This window comes from Heterodontus francisci, chromosome 3 (genome assembly GCF_036365525.1).
Source record: "Heterodontus francisci isolate sHetFra1 chromosome 3, sHetFra1.hap1, whole genome shotgun sequence".
NCBI classification, from domain to species: Eukaryota; Metazoa; Chordata; class Chondrichthyes; order Heterodontiformes; family Heterodontidae; genus Heterodontus; species Heterodontus francisci.
This window is the reverse complement of record NC_090373.1, coordinates 179,531,863-179,551,160: the sequence shown is the minus strand read 5'-3', so window position 1 is coordinate 179,551,160 and position 19,298 is coordinate 179,531,863. Positions and strand designations below refer to the sequence as shown.

The 19,298-nt window shown below is 44.6% G+C and overlaps 1 protein-coding gene across 4 annotated transcripts in view; it reads left to right on the top strand.

Moving 5' to 3' along the window:
* The window catches only part of daam2 (dishevelled associated activator of morphogenesis 2), a 391,719-nt gene that overhangs the window by 59,498 nt on the left and 312,923 nt on the right, over window positions 1-19,298 (top strand). The gene's annotated exons all lie outside the window — the stretch shown is intronic.

Here is a 19,298-nt window from a genome sequence, read left to right as displayed (position 1 = left end):
TTACCAGTAGCGGACAGAGGAAGGCTTCTATTCAACCAATCTTGGCTAGTCCTGGAGTCAGCTATTTGGTAAAAAAAGTTCCGGGGTAAAAAAAGTTCCCTCTAAAAATACCCCAATGATGAGCTGATGTTCCTTTAAATAACTCTATTGAGGAGTTTGCAATTAAATCAGTCTAAACATATCCATGAGTTACCACAATTGGTAGCTTCAGGTTTGTGACTAAGGATCAAACAACACTGGATTATTATCAGCACCCTTGGGCCAAAGGTAAATGTATAGGTGTTGAAACGGGTGCTTTGTTTTAATAATGCATTCAACACACAATGTGTTTCGGAATTAGGTCTGAAGGTCGTTTTGTTTCCATATCAGTTGCATTCATTTTGTTTGTGTTTATGTGTGTGTTTGGCAGAAGTTGAATGACTGGAATGAAGCCTTGAGACAAAGGGTCTCATTGCTGCCTTCTCATTGGGCCTCGATGAGAGAGGCATGCAGACCTTTGGGTGTCACAGGACACTTTGTTTACTGTTGTCTGAAGCTGTTAGATTTTTCAGTCATTTCTTGACAAAAGAATGAAAGAAACAGGGATTGGACCCGTCACCAACACTTGATGGCTTGCTTAAGTGAGGAAAGCTCACACCTCACAAGCCTCTGATTCTGCTGAGTCCATATCCTTTCAGTTTACACAGGAATGCTGAGCAGCAGGAAAAGGCACTTTGATCCAACAGAACCATCCCTTCGCTGATTGACCCCCCGCCCCCCTCAATGTTGCCATTCTCAAAGGGATTCTCAAACTGAAACGGTGTAGTTTCAAGATGGCACCGTCACAGACCTGAAGCCGTTCCAACTTATGGCTACTGTAAAACCCCAAGTGGAGCACTCCATTTGAAAATGATGTGTTTGGCAATGCTGTCTTCTCACCATATTCCTCAATCGAGAGGTACATCCAACCTTTGTGTAAAAAAAAAAGTCTGTCTTACTTCCTAACTTACTCCTAATTTCCTAGCTCTTGTTATGTGAGCCTGTTGGATTGCTCCCTTGACCCCTGACCTCAGAGGAGTATCCTTTGCTGTATCCTTGTAGTTTTGCATCTCAAAACCTGGACCCTTATACGCTCTGAGTAAGATTGTGGAAGGGAGTTTTGTGCTGTTGATCTGCTTCCATCATCAGCTGGCCTGAGGCTGCCCAAACTCATTTCACATTGAATCCTTACAGCTAACGGAGAGCGGAGACTTTCACCCATTAGTGTGGATTGGGTATGAACATTTGGAGCTGGATTGAAGCTGCTTGAATTTCTCTCAAAATGGACTGAGGGAGAGATGCAACTTTTAAATATGTTCCACCCAATGAATTCCATTACTGAGGCCAAATAAACACTTGCCCAATCCAAGAATAACTCTGATCCAGGGACTGGATTCCAATGGACCAAACCACGACCTAGTTGCTCTAATTGTATGGAATTACATTTAAATAGAGGATCCTTGTTAGAGACTAGTTATATAGAACTTTTAACACTCTATTTACCAAAGCATGGTTAACACATCTCAGTGAGTGGCAGCCACACAATTACAAGTGATGATTGTTGTGTAAGATCAGTTATTTTGTTTAGTAAGTTGTTCTCTGTTTGGATTCAATGGCTGAGACAATGATTCAGTAGGTGCAGAAAGGCCAACATTCTATGGAACAGACATTAGGGCAGAGGTTTAGAAAGAGAGACAAAGACGCTGGCGGGGATTGAGAAGAATATTTTCTATAATGGGATTGTGGTGAATCTCTAATGTCCAGATGTTAGTGCCCCTTCTCTTAGAATTTGAGAAGAGCTTCTACTGCTATTGAATATTTTCAAACTTTGCCCACCATTACACTCTCATTTTTTCACATCAGTTTTCTTTGCCAGTTTGTCTTTCCTTTCCTCTCCTGAAGGTATTAGGAAGTATGTGGCTGCCTAGTTCCTTGCCTGAACAAGAGAGAATCTAACCATCTCCCCCTGACGCTTAATGACATGGCCATCACTGAATTCTCTCTCCGTCAACTTCCTGGGGGTTACCACTGACCAGAAACTGAACTGGACCAGCCATATAAATGTTCTGGCTATGAGAGCAGGTCAGAGGCTGGGAATTCTGCAGCGGGTAACTAACCTCCTGACTCCCCAAAGCCTGTCTATCATCTGCAAGGCACAAGTCAGGAGTATGATGGAATACTCTCCACTTGCCTGGTTGGGTGCAGCTCCAACAACACTCAAGAAGCTCGATACCATCCAGTACAAAGCAGCCCAATTGATTGGCACTCCATTCACCACCTTAAACATTAACTCCTCCCCCCCCCCCCCCACTGATGCACAGTGGCAGCAGTGTGTGCCATCTACAAGATACACAGCAGTAACTCACCAAGGCTCCTTCGACAGCACCTTCAAAACATGCAGCCTCTACCAACTAGAAGGACAAGGGCAGCAGGCACATGGGAACACCACCACCTGCAAGTTCCCCTCCAAGTCACACACCATCCTGACTTGAAAATATATTGCTGTTTCCTAACTGTTGCTAGGTCAAAATCCTGGAAATCACTTTCTAACAGCACTGTGGGTGTACCTAGCCCACATGGATTGCAACAGTTCAAAAAGGAAGCTCACCACCACCTTCTCTAGGGCAATTAGGGATGGGCAATAAATGCTGGCATAGCCAGCAACGCCCACCTCCCCTGAATGAATAAAAAAAGGAATGGCCACACTTCATGGGGGAGCCTTGATGGTGAGTATTGGCTGGATATCTGACTGTGGAGCCTGCCTGCCTGAGCAGGCTGTCTGACTGTGGAGCTTGTCTGACAGTGGAGCCTGTATGACTGTGGAGGCTATTCGACTATGGAGGCTGTCTGAGTGTGGAGCTGTCCGACTGTGGAGGCTATTTGACTGTGCAGCCTGTCTGACTCTGGAGCCTGCCTGATTGTGGAGGCTATTTGACCATGGAGCCTGTCTGACTGTGGAGGCTATTCGACTGAGGAGGCTGTCTGATGAGGAACCTGTCCAACTGTGGAGGCTGTCCGACTGTGGTGCCTGTCTGACTGTGGTGCCTGTCTGACTGTGGTGCCTGTCCGACTGTGGTGCCTGTCGGACTGTGGAGGCTGTCACAGCCTGTCCCAATTTTGTCCTCGCCCTGACGTGAACACACTTTCTGCAGGGTTTGCTGGATAGCAATCAGGTTCAGGAACCATGGCTGAGTTTCCCCTTTCGGACTTAATAGGTGCTTCGGCCAACTGTCGTATCCCCCCTGCTGCCTTAGCTCAGGTGAGTTAATAGCAGAGACAGGGTAAATCAAACCTGGGACTCTCTGGGCTCAGGTCTTTACTATATAAACACATACAACCAGTTGTGAGGTTAGAGGGGGAGTTGGCATGGGAGAGTGAGGAGCGGAGAACCTAGACTGCTTCAGTGTTTTAAAACCTTATGACCAGAAAACTACAGAGTAGCATGTCCATAAAAGTCTTCAAGAATAATAAAAACAAGAAATGCTGGAAATACTCAGCAGGTCTGGCAGCATTGGTGGAGAGAGAAGCAGAGTTAACGTTTCAGATCAGTGACCCTTCATCAGAACTGCTCCAGATTTCCACATCCTTTTATGTGAAAGTGTTGAAAGCCAGATGAGTAGGATAGATGAGTTACCTTCCATGCCAGGCAGTTGGCAGCCAGATCCCGCAACCTTGCAGTCTCAAAATCATTCAGACCCACCAGGCTATGTCACCCTTTTAAACAAGAAAATGAGTCTCAGGATGAGTCAGAATAAACCTGAACAGTCAGTAAAGGTTTTCATGTTGGATGTTTATTTTTTCAAAAAAAAACCCAGAGGGCACACAACTCCAGATCCAAATTTTTTGGCAATCGGGAATCTGCTCTCCCTAAGACATAAAACAAATAAAAGAAAACTGCCACTGTTTGAAATCCAAAATGGAATTGGAAAATGCTGAGAGTACACACAGCAAAGAAGCAAAAACAAGAAATGCTGGAATCACTCAGCAGGTCTGGCAGCATCTGTGGAAAGAGAAGCAGAGTTAAAGTTTCGGGTCAGTGACCCTTCTGCGGAACTGACAAATATTAGAAAAGTCACAGATTATAAACAAGTGAGGTGGGGGTGGGGCAAGAGATAACAAAGGAGAAGGTGCAGATTGGACCAGGCCACATAGCTGACCAAAAGGTCACGGAGCAAAGGCAAACAATATGTTAATGGTGTGTTGAAAGACAAAGCATTAGTACAGATTAGGTGTGAATACACTGAATATTGAACAGCAGCAAGTGCAAACCTGAAGAAAAACAACCTGAAAAAAACAGTGGGTAAGCAAACTGAAAAAACTAAGATGAAATGAAATAAATGCAAAAAAAGATTGTAAAAAATGTAAAAAGGAATGTAAAAAAAAGGAAGAAAAATTAACTAAAAATGAAAGTAAAATGGGGGGCTGTCATGCTCTGAAATTATTGAACTGCAAAGAAGCAATGGATTCATGTTTCTGGTGGGGGGCCCCTTGTTAGTATTGGAAGTTGAAGGTGATTGGGGTGCTTTTAAATGAGGAGAGAGTGGGGGATACAGGTGGAGGAGGAGAACAGGTAAAAGGAGCAGTGAATGAGTTCAATGGCCTGTGAACAAGTTTCTTAAATAAAAAGTTCTGGATGATTAAACAGCTTTGTTCACCGGGCTGGAATTTTTCGTTTCAGTGGTCCTGGTGCATGCTGAGAGCATATTGGAAAATTGAAGACCCCACCAGCCTGTGACATTCCAACGATTAAAATTAATTGGTTGGAAAATCGCATGGGTTGGGGTCTGCACAGTTTCCTGACGTGCTCCTGGCACTGAACAACAACTTGTTTTTATATAGCGCCTTTAACATAATAAAACGTGCTTCTCAGGAGCATTATAAAACAAAATATGACAGCACATAAGGAGATATTAGCGCAGATGACCAAAAGTTTGGCCAAAAAGGTAGGTTTTAAGGAGTTTCTTAGAGAAGGAAAGAGAGGTTAAGATGTCGCGAGGTTTAGGGAGAGAATTCCAGCGCATAGGCCCAAGACAGCTGAACGTACGGCCACCAACGCTGAAGCGATTAAAAACAGAGATTAGATTAGAGATACAGCACTGAAACAGGCCCTTCGGCCCACCGAGTCAGTGACGACCATCAACCACCCATTTATACTAATCCTACACTAATCCCATATTCCTACCAAACATCCCCACCTGTCCCTATATTTCCCTACCACCTACCTATACTAGTGACAATTTATAATGGCCAATTTACCTACCAACCTGCAAGTCTTTTGGCTTGTGGGAGGAAACCGGAGCACCGGGAGAAAACCCACGCAGACACAGGGAGAACTTGCAAACTCCACACAGGCAGTACCCAGAATCGAACCCGGGTCCCTGCTCAAGAGGCCAGAATTAGAGGACCACAGATATCTTGCGGGGTTGTTGGGCTGGAAGAGATTACAAAGGTAGGCAGGGGAGATGCCATGGAGGACTTGAAAACATGGAAGAAAGTTTTCTGAAGGGAAAGGTCTTGACCATTAAGCCCAGTTACTAAATGTAACAGGGCTCAGCAGATCGGTTCTCACTTTTTTGCCTATCGTTGTGTATACCCTCAGTTTTACAAAGGGGGAGGACGAAGGATCCACAGCCTCTACGTTAAGCTGCTTTTTCTCTTTTTGGATGCTGATGGACCAGCTGGGTTTTTCCAGTGTTTTCTTTTTTTTTGCTCTTGGATGCAGTGGTGGTCAGAATTTTAATAGCAACTGTTCCTGATTTTGGTGGGGGAGGGTGGAGATTTGACCTTTTTTATGATAACTGTAGTTTTTGTTCATACATCAGCACTGAAAAGAATTGCAAATCACAGCGCGTTTTAAACCAGTCCATAATACCTTGCAAAAAGGCAATTGGGTATATACTTGAAAAGGAAATATTTGCAGGGCTCTGGGGAAAGAGCAGAGAAGTACAACTAATTGGAAAACTCTTTCAAAGAGCTGACATAGGCATGATGGGCCGAATGGGTTCCTTCTGTGCTGTATGATTCCGTAATTCTATGATTCTACACCTTTATTTCATGCTGTATAGTAGTGTAGTCTTCGCTTTCAACTTGTACTTCCTATAAAACAAAGTGCAATGCACAGCTATTTACTGATACATCTATCTTCAATAAAACTATTATTTTTGTGGATAAAATAGGAGAGAAAAGAAAGGACGTGCAGTTATAAAGCATCTTTCATGTCCTCAGGATGTCCGAAAGTTACCCTTTGAAATAAAGTCACCATGTTATGTCGATCAACGCAGTGGCTAATTAGTGTAAAGTCTTATAACCAGCAATGAGATAAATGACCATGTTGACTTGTTTACATGGTGTTGGTTGTGGGATGAATGTGGCCATCACTTTAAGTGAACTGCATTTCCTCGAATGGTGCCATGAGATCTTTTACCATTGGAAAGACAATTATTGTCTGTTAGGTCCCAAAATTGAAAAAAACGAGATTAAGCTTTGCCTCGTAAACCCCCTCAGTTGCTTCTTTCGCTAATAGATTTATCCAGCTTCCCCTTGGACTTGCTGACACCTATTCACCTCCACTGCCTCTCTGTTCCACACAGAGTAAAAGAACTTTCAGTGCAGGAGTGCATTTTCCCTGATCCAGTGTTACTCCACACTGGAGCTGTTAACAGTAATTCACTTCCTAGCTCTTTCCCTCATATTCTTCAATATTTTTTCCTTTCCCAAGTGTTTACTTAATTCTCTACTAAATGTTGTGATTGACTTGCCTTCAGTAGCCACTTGTGGTAATGTACTCAATATCCTGATAATATTTAACCCCGATGTGCTACTGATGTTAAATGTGTGGCCTTGTTGACGAATTCAACGACCATAGTGAAAATCATCTACTTACCTTCTTAAACCCTTTCATAATTTTAAGTCCATACACTCTAAAAGTACTTCAATGACAGTCGATTTGGGACAGTCTGAGGTTGTGAAAGGACTCAATATAAATGCTCTTACTTATTCTTCCCTCCTTTAATCTCTGTTTCAGTGGATATTGCCCTCGTCTTTTAATTTCCTCTTCATAATTACAATCCCTCATTCCTGAGATCACCCTTTCACTATGCCCAGTGTGAAGTGACGTGCTATGAATAGAATATCTGAGTCCAATTTCTAAAGTCTTCCAGTATATGGACAGTTAAAGGATGAAGTGAATTGCACTTGCTAATTCCTGATTTCCAGCAGGAAATCAGTCCAATTTTATTTAATTCCGCTGAATTTTTTTCCTCAAACGAATGTTTCCGTTAGGACTGTTTAATAAGAATGAGACACACAGACTTTAATTAGTCCCCTTTATACTCCTGGTTGGACTTGTCCTGGAAATTGATGCTCTTGCCAGCATGATTTCAGACATATATTCAGCAAGGAGCCATTTACTACTCAATCTGAGTGAATTAAAAGCTTTTGCTCATTGAGTGATTTGATTTGATGCTGCAAAAAAGGTTTGTACCAAGCTGGCAAAACTGTTAATATCGAATGTGAGACATTATATTGGTATACAGATTAAAAGCTGCTAGCTTCAGTCCCTGATTTCAGTCTGGGCAGATGCCCATAACTTGAAAAAAGCCTTTTTTTTCTCTTTCTTAAGCACTGTCCTGTTACCTCAATGTTCTGGTATGGATGGTGGACTGAGCTGCGATGTCCATCACAGTGGATTACCTTAAACATAAAGAATGGCCGCTTGGATGAGGTGCTGAAGCACAAAAATCAAGGCTGACACCCCAGTGCAGTACTAAGAGGGAGGTGCATTTCTGAAGGTGCCGTCTTCCGGATGAGACATTAAACCGGGGCCCCATCTGTCTGCTCAGCTGGATGTGAAAGATCCCATGCCATTATTTTAAAGAAGAGGAGCAGAATTCTCCCTGGTGTCCTGGCCGATGTTCATCCTTCAATCATCATCGTAGAAAAAGATTTATCTTGTCATTATCACGTTGCTGTTTGTGAGAGTTTGCTGTGTGCAAATTGGCTGCCACGTTTCCTACACTAAAACACTGACTACTTTTTAAAGATACTTCATTGGCTGCAAAGCGCTTTGAGATATCCGGTCGTTGTGAAAGGCACTATATAAATGCAGGTCTTTCTTTCTTTGGGCTAATGGAACTGTGTCACAGCAGGCACCTTTGGAGAAGAGGTGAGAAAACTAAATAATGAGGGAGGGGCTGCAAATTGAATGGTCCTGGGAGGGTGTGATGCTGACAACGCATGTCCGAAATGGAAACCTGTTCCGTGCTGCTGTCCCCCACTTTAACAAGCAAAAGAAAATAATTTAACAGGTGATGCACAAGAGGATGAATATTATGGAATGAACGTAATGCAGATTAAATATTGGGAGCATGCAACACTGTAGGCTTTTTAAAAAGTGGTTAGCACCGCAGCCTCACAGCTCCAGCGACCCGGGTTCAATTCTGGGTACTGCCTGTGTGGAGTTTGCAAGTTCTCCCTGTGTCTGCGTGGGTTTCCTCCGGGTGCTCCGGTTTCCTCCCACATGTCAAAGACTTGCAGGTTGGTAGGTAAATTGGCCATTGTAAATTGCCCCTAGTGTAGGTAGGTGGTAGTGGAATTGAGGGAAGGTGGGGATGTAGTAGGAATATGGGATTAATGTAGGATTAGTATAAATGGGTGATTGATGGTTGGCACAGACTCGGTGGGCCAAAGGGCCTGTTTCAGTTCTGTATCTCTAAATAAAATAAAAATAAATAAAGAAGCCTAGATTTTCAGATAGGTGTCAATTCCAAAAAAGAAAGATAAGAAAGACTTGCATTTATTGAAATAAGCCTCACTCCCTTGCTCCCCATAGCTCTGCAAACATTTCCTCTTCAATTATTTATTCAATTCCATTTTGGAATTTATTATTGAATCTGCTTCAACCATCCTTTTAGGCAGTGCATTCCAGATCCTGGTTCATTTGCCAATTTCCGTAAATTTGTGTCCTTTGGTTTCCGATGTTCCTACCAGCGCAGACTGTCTAAAATTATAATGTTCTGTGCCACAGTGTGCGAGGAGACAGAGTTTAGTGCCATCAATTGTCATTCTTGAGTTCAGGTGCTGTTGTTGGGAGGTTCAAGAAAGAGACCACCCCCACATAGGAACATAAGAGCAGGAGTAGGCCATTCAGCCCATTGAGCCTGCTCCGCCATTCAATACGATCATGGTTGATCATCCACTTCAATGTCTTTTTCCCAAACTATCCCCATATCCCTTTATGTCATTGGTATTTAGAAATCTGTCAATCTCTGCTTTAAACATACTCAATGACTGAGCCCTCTGGGGTAGAGAATTCCAAAGATTCACAACCCTCTGAGTAAAGACATTTTTCATCATCTGAGTCCTAAGTGGCTTCCCCCTTATTTTGAAATTGTGTCCCCTATTTCTAGATTCCCCAACCAGGGGAAACATCTCATCTGCATCTATCCTGTCTATCCCTTTAAGTAATTTGTAGGTTTCAATGAGATCACCTCTCATTCTTCGAAACTCTAGAGAATACAGGCCCAGTTTCCCCAATCTCTCTTTATAGGACAGTCCCGCCATCCCAAGAACAAGTCTGGTGAACCTTCGTTGCACTCCCTCTATGGCAATAGTATCCTTCCTAAGGTAAGGGGACCAAAACTGCACACATTACTCCAGGTGCGGTCTAACCAAGATTCTATACAATTGAAGCAAGACTTCACTACACCTGTATTCAAATCCTCTTGCGATAAAGGCTGACATACCATTAGCCTTCCTAATTGCTTACTGCACATGCATGTTAGTTTTCAGTGACTTATTGACGAGGTCCCTTTGTACATCTACACTTTCTAATCTCTTACGGCACAGTGGCGCAGTGGTTAGCACCGCAGCCTCACAGCTCCAGCGACCCGGGTTCAATTCTGGGTACTGCCTGTGTGGAGTTTGCAAGTTCTCCCTGTGTCTGCGTGGGTTTCCTCCGGGTGCTCTGGTTTCCTCCCACATGCCAAAGACTCGCAGGTTGATAGGTAAATTGGCTATTAGCAATTGCCCCTAGTGTAGGTAGGTGGTAGGGAAATATAGGGACAGGTGGGGATGTGGTAGGAATATGGGATTAATGTAGCATTAGTATAAATGGGTGGTTGATGGTCGGCACAGACTCGGTGGGCCAAAGGGTCTGTCTCAGTGCTGCATCTCTAAATAAATAAACCGTTTAGGAAATACTCTGCACATATGTTCCCCCTACCAAAGTGGATAACCTCACATTTTTCAACATTATATTCCATCTGCCATGTTCTTGCCCATTCACCGAGGAGGTGAATGCAGGTCAATAGAGTGGTCAAGAAGGCATACGGCATGCTTTCCTTCATCGGACGGGGTATTGAGTACAAGAGTTGGCAGGTCATGTTACAGTTGTATAGAACTTTGGTTCGGCCACATTTGGAATACTGCGTGCAGTTCTGGTCGCCACATTACCAAAAGGATGTGGATGCTTTGGAGAGGGTGCAGAGGAGGTTCACCAGGATGTTGCCTGGTATGGAGGGCGCTAGCTATGAAGAGAGGTTGAGTAGATTAGGATTATTTTCATTAGAAAGACGGAGGTTGAGGGGGGACTTGATTGATGTGTACAAAATCATGAGAGGTATAGACAGGGTGGATAGCAAGAAGCTTTTTCCCAGAGTGGGGGATTCAATTACAAGGGGACACGAGTTCAAAGTGAAAGGGGAAAAGTTTAGGGGGGATATGCGTGGAAAGTTCTTTACGCAGAGGGTGGTGGGTGCATGGAACGCATTACCAGCAGAGGTGGTAGACGCGGGCACGATAGCGTCTTTTAAGATGTATCTAGACAGATACATGAATGGGCAGGAAGTAAAGAGATACAGACCCTTAGAAAATGGGCGACAGGTTTAGATAGAGGATTTGGATCGGCGTAGGCTTGGAGGGCCGAAGGGCCTGTTCCTGTGCTGTAATTTTCTTTGTTCTTTATTCACTAAGTCTGTCCAAACCCCCTTGAAGCTGCTTTTCATCTTCCTCACAACATACATTCCCACCTAGTTTTGTGCCATCCGTGAACTTGGAAATACTACGTTTGATCCCCACATCCAAATCATTGATATATATTGTGAACAGCTGGGGCCCAAGCACAGATCCCTGCGGTACCCCACAAGTCACAGCCTGCCAATGCGAGAATGACCGATTTATTCCTGCTCTCTGTTTTCTGCCTGTCAACCAAGTCTTAATCCATACCAGTATACTACCTCCTATCCCATGTGCTTTAATTTTGCTAACCAACCTCCTGTGGGGGACTTTATCATAAGCCTCCTAAAAATCCAAATATACTACATCCACCAACTCCCCTTCATCAGTTCTTAGTTACATACTCAAAAAACTCCAGCAGGTTCGTCAAACATGATTTCCCATTCATAAATCCATGTTGACTATGCCCAATCAGGTCATTATTATCCAAATGTCCATTTATCACATCCTTTCGAATAGATTCTAACATTTTCCCTACTACTGATGTAAGGCTGACAGCTCTGTAGTTCCTTGTTTTCTCTCTCCCTCCCTTCTTAAATAGTGGGGTGACATTTTCTACCTTTAATCTGCAGGAACCATTCCAGAATCTATAGAATTTTGGAAGATGATCACCAATGCATCCACTATCTCTTTCAACACTCTGGGATGCAGAATATCAGGTTCTGGGGACTTATCAACCTTCTGTCTTGATTTTAAAATTCTTTTCAGATCCCTCCATGGCCTCACCTCTCCCTAGCTCTGTAATTTGTTCCACCCTCACAACTCTCCGAGATATTTGTGCTCATTTAATTCTGGCTTCTGGGCATCCCCGATTTTAATCATTCCACCATTTGAGTATTGCTGAAAATAGAAACATTTGGTCAAAGCTTTTCATCTTGCACTCATCAGGGCAAATCACAAGAATACCAATGTAAGGGAAATAACAAATTTATACTGTATGGGAAGAGAGTGCTGATTGGTTGGCAAGTTGACTCTGATGCATTCTCCATGGTAAGCCTCTACCAACCAGAGTCCACTTGCCAACCAATCAGCACTCTCTTCCCATACAGTATAAATTTGTTGTTTCCCTTACATTGGTATTCTTTGAATTGGCCGGACGAGTGCAAGATGAAAAACTTCAACAAAATGTCTCTATTTTCAGCAATACTCACATTCTGTACTGCCAAACGACCATTCCACCATTGTTGGCCATGCCTTCAGCTGCCAAGGCCCTAATGGAGTTCCCTCCCCAAACCTCTCTGTTTCTCTTCCTCCTCTAAGCCATTCCTTAAAACATACCTCTGACAGAGGTGTTGGCCACCTGTCCAAATATCTCCTTATGTAGCTTTTGTATCAAATTTTGATTGATAATGCTCCTATAAAGCACCTTAGGATGTTTTGCTATGTTAAAGGGTCTCTATAAATACAAGTTGTTGTTGTTGGCCATATCTTAACTCACACCAAGTTCCATCCATACATCAACCCTGTGCTCCTGACCTACATTGGCTCCTGGTCCAGCAATGCCTCAATTTTATAATTCTCATCCTCATGTTCAAATCCCTATATGGCCTCACTCTTCCCTATCTCTACAACCTCCTCCAGCCTACAACCCTTAGATATCTGTTTCCCTCCAACTTGGTCCTCATGCATCCTGCCCTTCCTTTGCTGTACCACTGGTGGCCGTGCTTTCAGCTGCCTAGGCCCTAAACTTTGGAATTCCCTCCCTAAACCTCTCTGCTCTCTCCCCCTCTCTCCTTTTAAGATGTTCCTTAAAACTTGCCACTTTTATCATGTCCTAATGTCTCCTTATGTGGGTTGGTGTCAATTTTTGTCGGATCATGCTCCTTTGAAATGCCTTGGGATGTTTTACTGCTAAAGGCTACTATATAGATGCAAGATGTTGTTGTAGAAATCAGCAGAACCCCTGCGGAAATTACTAGCGTGAGTATTTTAATAGAGATTTACATCTCATTTGGGAACTGTGCTCTTTTTAATGGAGGCTAGCAGATCAATTTTAAAAATAGGTTCATCTCTCTAGTCAGCTATATTTGGGGAGGCTCTTTTACCATCTTGACCTCTGAACGCTCCCCAGTTGACATATGGATTCTTTTTAAAAATGTTTTGAAACCTGATATTTCTGTCCCTTGTGAACCATTTTCTCCTTAGTTCTTTCTGTGGAGATAACCATCTGATCAGAAACTCCCCACAGAAACACCAGGATTGTATTGAAGATTGTTCTCTAGTTATATTTCTCCATCTGTCTGTTTCATTCTCTGCCTCTGCCTCTCTTTATGTTTTGGTGTCTGTGAGTTTGTGTTTCTGTCTGTGTGTATCTCTGTCTATGTATGTTTCTCCATCTGTGTGTCTCTTTCTATCGTTGTGCGTGTGTCTCTCTCTCTATGTATCTTTCTGTCTTTATGTGTCCCTCTGTGTGTGCCTGTATCTCTGTCTCTGTGTATCTTTCTGTCCATGTGTGTTCCACCCTGTTTGTGTCCCTCTCTGCCTGTGTCTTTATTTCTGTCTCTGTGTATCTTTTTGCCAGTGTGACTCTCTTTCTATGTGTATCTCTGTGTTACTGTGCCTGTGTCTCTCACTGTTTAGAGATACAGCACTGAAACAGGCCCTTCGGCCCACCGAGTCTGTGCCGACCATCAACCACCCATTTATACTAACTCTACACTAATTCCATATTCCTACCACATCCCCACCTGTCCCTATATTTCCCTACCACCTACCTATACTAGGGGAAATTGCTAATGGCCAATTTACCTATCAACCTGCAAGTCTTTGGCATGTGGGAGGAAACCAGAGCACCCAGAGGAAACCCACGCAGACACAGGGAGAACTTGCAAACTCCACACAGGCAGTACCCAGGATTGAACCCGGGTCTCTGGAGCTGTGAGGCTGCGGTGCTAACCACTGCACTGTCTGTGCCTCTTTCTGTATAACTGTATCTCTTTCTCTGTCTGTGTGTATGTTGTAATTTCCGTCTATGCCATAGAATTACTTAGGCTGTGCAGCACAGAAGTAGGCCATTCAGCCCGGCCAATCCATGCCACCGTTGTATGCTCCACTCCAGCCTTCTCCTATCTTTCCTCATCTAGCTTTCTTCCTCATATGATTATCTAGCTTCCCTTTAAAAGCATCTATACGATTCTCCTCAACCACTCCCTGTGATGGTGAGTTCCACATTCTCACCACTATCTGAGTGAAGATATTTCTTCTGAATTCCCTATTTGATTTCTTGATGATTGATGGCCTCTAGTTTTGCCCTTCCATAAGAACATAAGAAATAGAGTAGACCACATGGCCCCTCAAGCTTGCTCCGCCATTCAGTAAGATATGGCTGATCTTCTGCCTCAAAACTTTTCTACCCGCTCCCCATATTCCTTGATTCCCAGAGAGGTGAACTATGTGTCTACCTCAGCCTATCACAAATGGTCTGAATTTTCCCAAGCCTGTGGAAGCAGCTTTGGAGGAGGGTGTGCAAGGATATTTGGAGGTGTGTGTTGGATTGGCCTTTCCCAGAGGCGGACGAGCGGGTTTGACAGCAATCTGCCTGGTAGTGGTGGGAATCCAATCAAGGATGGTAATAAGCCACTTATCCTCAATTTTCCATGCCAGAAGAGATTTTTACAACAGCACACAGACCCTTCACTGTGTCAGGAGCCCGAAAATGCATCAGAGGCAGCTTTGCAGCAGGAGGTCTGAACTACAACTCATTTGAGGGTTTACATTTATTTGCCATCAGTAATTCAGAAAGGGGATTGATCCCCATGCAGCAGGCATGTTCTTGCAGCCACTTCATGGACACTGATGTCTCCACGAATGCTTTCCCTGTTGCAATAGCAGCCACTTCCCTCCCACTGAAGATGCATCCATGGTGTTGCTGCTGCTCCTGCTGAAGGCCAGACATCAGCTACAGGCTGGATTTGGCCGCTGTCTCTAATTGGACAGGGCTTCTGGAAACATCTTAATTGGCTGCCTCTGGGAAGATCGCATCTGCCATGGCCATTTTGGGTTCCAATGCGGAATTCATCCCGACTTGAGAAGTGTGGCCAACCCAGGAAAATTCAGCCCACAACCTCTGTGTTTATTCTATCAAAAACTATTAAAGACATCATTCGGTGATCCCTCAACCTTCTCCACCTGAGATCCAATCTGTTCATCCTTTTCTGATAGGTATAACCTCACATTTCTGGTACCATTCTTGTAAATCTTTTTTGCACCCTCTCCACTGCTTCCATATCCTTTTTATAATATGGCAACCAGAATTGTACACCGCAATCCAAGCGTGGTCTAACCAATACAAGTTTAGCATATCTTCTTTACTTTTCAATTCTATCCCGCTAGAAATAAACCCCACTGCTTGGCTTGCTTTTATCTCTCTCTCTTTGGCCTCCTTGTCTCAAGAGGCAATGGGTAAGTGCCTGGAGGTGGTCAGTGGTTTGTGAAGCAGCGCCTGGAGTGGCTATAAAGGCCAATTCTAGAGTGACAGACTCTTCCACAGGGGCTGCAGATAAAATTGGTTGTCGGGGCTGTTACACAGTTGGCTCTCCCCTTGCGCTTCTGTCTTTTTTCCTGCCAACAGCTAAGTCTGTTTGACATGCCACTCTTTAGCCCCGCCTTTATGGCTGTCCGCCAGCTCTGGCGATCACTGGCAACTGACTCCCACGACTTGTGATCAATGTCACAGGACTTCATGTCGCGTTTGCAGACGTCTTTAAAGTGGAGACATGGACGGCCGGTGGGTCTGATACCAGTGACGAGCTCTCTGTACAATGTGTCCTTGGGGATCCTGCCATCTTCCATGCGGCTCACATGGCCAAGCCATCTCAAGCACCGCTTGAGAGGGTGTATATGCTGGGGATGTTGGCCGCCTCGAGGACTTCTTTGTTGGAGATACGGTCCTGTCACCTGATGCCAAGGATTCTTCAGAGGCAGCGAAGATGGAATGAATTGAGACGTCGCTGTTGGCTGATGTTGTCCAGGCCTCGCTGCTGTAGAGCGAGGTACTGAGGACACAGGCTTGATACACTCAGATTTTTGTGTTCCGTGTCAGTGCGCCATTTTCCCACACCCTCTTGGCCAGTCTGGACATAGCAGCGGACGCCTTTCCCATGCGCTTGTTGATTTCTGCATCGAGAGACAGGTTACTGGTGATAGTTGAGCCTAGGTAGGTGAACTCTTGAACCATTTCCAGAGCGTGGTTGCCGATATTGATGGATGGAGCATTTCTGATGTCTTGTCCCATGATATTCGTTTTCTTGAGGCTGATGGTTAGGGCAATTTCGTCGCAGGCAGCTGCAATCCTGTTGATGAGTCTCTGCAGACACTCTTCAGTGTGGGATGTTAATGCAGCATCGTCAGCAAAGAGGAGTTCCCTGATGAGGCCTTTCCGTACTTTGGTCTTCGCTCTTAAATGGGCAAAGTTGAACAACCTGCCATCTGATCTTGTGTGGAGGAAAATTCCTTCTTCTGAAGACTTGAACGCATGTGAGAGCAGCAGTGAGAAGAAGATCCCAAACAGTGTAGGTGCAAAAACACAGCCCTGTTTCACGCCACTCAGGAAAGGAAAGGGGTCTGATGAGGCGCCGCTATGCTGAATTGTGCCTTTCATATTGTCGTGGAATGAGGTGATCATACTTAGTAGCTTTGTTGGACATCCGATCTTTTCTAGTAGTCTGAAGAGGCTTTGATGAGATCTATGAAAGCAACGTAGAGGGTCATCTGTTGTTCACGGCATTTCTCGTGTAGCTGGCGAAGGGAGAACAGCATGTAAATGGTGGATCTCTGTGCTCGAAAGCCACACTGTGCCTCCGGGTAGACACGCTCAGCCAGCTTCTGCAGCCTATTTAAAGCGACTCGAGCGAAGACTTTCCTCACTATGCTGAGCAGGGAGATTCCACGGTAGTTGTTGCAGTCACCGCAGTCACCCCTGTTCTTATGATGACGATATTGGCATTGCGCATGCCCTGTGGTACTGCTCCCTCATCCCAGCACTGGCAAAGCAGTTTAAGGAGTACTGAGAGTATAGCAGGCTTGGGCACTCTTGATTATTTCAGGGGTAATGCCGTCCTTCCCAGGGGCTTGTCCACTGGCTAGAGAATCAATGACATAAATGGCATCACTGAGTTCAGATTCTGTTGCCTGTTCGTCCAGCTCATCCGTGACTGACAGACACTGGGCTGCATTGAGGGCAGTCTCAGTGACAACCTTTTCCCTGGAGTACATTTCTAGGTAGTGCTCCACCAAATGGTCCATTTGGTTGCGTTGGTCAGTGATCGTGTCCCCTGATTTAGACTTGAGGGGGGGGGGGCGATCTTCCTGATGGTTGGTCCAAAAGCTCTCTTAATGCCATCATACATTCCTCTGATGTTTCCGGTGTCAGAGGCCAGCTGAATACGACTGCATAGGTGTTGCCAGTAGTCATTTGCATAGCGCCTGGCTGTTCTTTGTGCAGCACTTCTGGCTACTTTCAGTGCTACGGATGTTAACTCGTTGGGGGCTTTCTTGTAGTTCAACAGTGCAATGCGCTTAGCGGCTATGACAGGTTCCAGCTCTTCAAAGTGAGACCAGTCTGCATTCCGCTTCACACGTTTGCAATAGGTGGTCATTGCTGAGTCATAGATGGCATCTCTGATGTGGGCCCACTTGGTCTCTGCATCCCCTGTAGGAGTGTTTTGAGGGGTTTTTTGAAGTGAATTTAGAAACTTACGTAACAGCTGTGGATGAGAAATTCTGCTAGTGTTGATGCGCGGGCGGCCCTTCTGCTTGGAGTGATGCAGCTTCTTTGGTTTGAGTCTAACTTTGCTGCACACCAGGGAGTGGTTGGTGTCGCAGTCCGCACTGTGGAAGCTGCGTGTGATTTGGACACTGTTGATAGAGGCCCGCCTTGTGACAATGAGGTCCAGCTGGTGCCAACGACGTGATCTTGGGTGCCTCCATGAAACCTTGTGACAGGGTTTAGTATGAAAGAACGAGTTGGTGATGCAGAGGTTGTGATAGGTACACAACTCCAGCAGTCAGAACCTGACTGACCGGGGGCTGCCTGTTTTGAGGCGGGCGGTAGCTGTCCAGTGAGTTGCGATGACCTCTCCCACCAGCAAAGGAAACCCGTGGAGCCCAATCTCTACGCCAATTGAGCTGGACTTATAACCTGTGTTGTTGTGGTCACTGTGAGGCGACTATGGAGTGACCTCTCCATGGCGCGTGCCTGGGCAGATGTATGGAGGTTGTGAGTTGCTCAAGCATCAAAACCCCCCTCTCGGCCTTTCTAGTCGGGTCCAAAGAAGTGCAGAGCACGATGTTTGGCACCGGTATGGTTGCAGGAACTGCCGGAAACATGCCAAAGGTGACAAATGACCGCCTTTAGGGTTCTGCTCCGGATTTTCTGTTAGGATTTACTCCCTTAGCCTTGGTCTCACCCGAGACGCCCACGAGGCAGTGGGGTTGTTAGCTCCTATCCCTGAGCAGGGGCCTTAACAAGTAAACTGTGTGATTTCATTGAGGGATTTCATGCTTTTATGTGGCCTTATTAACCTGAGTCACTACTTTTACTGGTTTGTGAGTTTGTACTCCAAGATCCCTTATTCCTCTGCAGCATTTAGGTTCTTATTTTCGAAGTAATATATGACCTCTTTATTTTTCATTCCTAAATGTAATACCTCATACTGGTCTTTTTTGAAATTCATTAGCCAATTGTATGCCCGTTCTACAAGTTTATTTATTACAACTGTGCGTTTCAAAAGAATCTAAGAGATAGCAGCGACACAATGACATTTAAGAGTGTGTTGTAAAAATGTGTAGTGCTGGAGAACTGGCAGATAACTAATGCAATACCTATATTTAAGAAGGGAGATCGAACATCTCCTGGGAGCTGTAGACCAGTCAGCTTAACACTGATGGTAGAAAAAAATAATGGGAACCTTACTAAAGGAAAGAATAGAAAAACTAGCTAGGAATCAAAAATATAGTAATCAATAGTCAGCATGATTTGAAATGTCTTTTTGTATATGTATGTGTATATCCCTGTCTGTATCTCTCTCTGTATATGTGTATCCTTTTCCCTCTCTTGTGTGCTATTTATGTTTATCTGTATATGTATGTGTGCCTTTGTCTCTGTGCGTATCTCTATGCCTGTCTATCTTTCTCTCTATGTGTCTGCCTCTGCCTGTGTGTATTGTGCTCTCTCCATCACTGCCTCTCTGCCTCTGTGTGTATCTTGCACTGTCTCTTGGCGTTGACTTCTTTTGGCTCAGCTCCCTTGTTTACAGCTTACTCAGAAG